We start from the raw sequence: 994 nt of genomic DNA on the forward strand, positions 1-994 counted from the left end.
TTAACTAGTTCACCCGTATTTGAGCTAATAAACGCAGTAATAACTATGTCTTCTTCTGCTGTTCCTCTTTGAAGCGATTCGCTGCCTGTGGTGGCGAACGCCGTCTGAAAGACATAATTATTTTCATGCATACAGTAAAGGAGAAACCTGTCGTCGAGTGTAAATGTCACAATCTTGCCGAGTTTGTAGCTTAACCGACTGAGGTAAAGTTGCCTGTTTCCTGAAGTAGAGCGCACCTGCCTGTGTGTGTTTGCTTTTTGGACGAGGAGACGAGGAGGCGGCGCTCGGGTTCAAATGTTTCTCAACTTCATCGGTTTGTAAAGTTCAGATTTTTTTTTTTTAAAAACTCAGAAAAAATCATCCGAGCAGCGAGTCGGTGTCCGCACAGCGTTAAAGGAAAAATCCACTTCCATCTGAACTTTTAGTTTTTGCTCTGTGACACGTCCGGTGATGTCCCTGTTCTGTCCGAGCGCTGAGCTGGATCACAGCTGTTTACCTGTTACCTCTCCAGTGTGTCCTGGCCACACCTCTGATAGGTGTTCGGGAGTCCGAGCCACCTCGGCTGCCTCCTTTCAGGGCGGTCAGGAGGCGACCGACCTGCGGTCACCACTCGCAGCCCGTCAGCAGGGGTCAGGGAACGCAGAGCATCTGGAAAACTGACAGACAAGCTGTCCCGTTCCTGCAGACAAACTTGGAGCGGCTTCTCACTCCCAGCCCGCTGATTCGCTGATTCGGGACCCAGCTGACCTGCGGCTGAAGACCAACCCAGTGGACCAACCCAGAGGTGGAGGCCATCGCTCAGCCCAGATCTTCCGTCCACTGAAGGGAACAAACCAAGCTCGCACTGCAGCCCTGCAGGGACCGGAGCCGCCCCGCCCCCACCACAGGAGGACGAGCTGGAGCAGCGCTCTGTAACCAGGATCAAACGGGATCGCTCCTCTAGCATCCTGGGATCTATGAGCGAGACCCACCTGAGGCTGAAACCCTCTGGACC

The 994-nt window shown here is 53.5% G+C and overlaps 1 protein-coding gene across 1 annotated transcript in view; it reads right to left on the bottom strand.

Moving 5' to 3' along the window:
• Positions 1 to 59: 59 nt before the first annotated feature.
• LOC102312287 (zinc fingers and homeoboxes protein 1) overlaps positions 60 to 994 on the bottom strand; it is a gene marked incomplete in the record, with an annotated part of 11662 nt that continues 10727 nt past the window's right edge. The window contains 1 exon segment of the mRNA XM_042214565.1: positions 60 to 994.

This window comes from Haplochromis burtoni, unplaced genomic scaffold (genome assembly GCF_018398535.1).
Source record: "Haplochromis burtoni strain Fernald_Lab_line unplaced genomic scaffold, NCSU_Asbu1 Contig_588, whole genome shotgun sequence".
NCBI lineage: Eukaryota > Metazoa > Chordata > Actinopteri > Cichliformes > Cichlidae > Haplochromis > Haplochromis burtoni.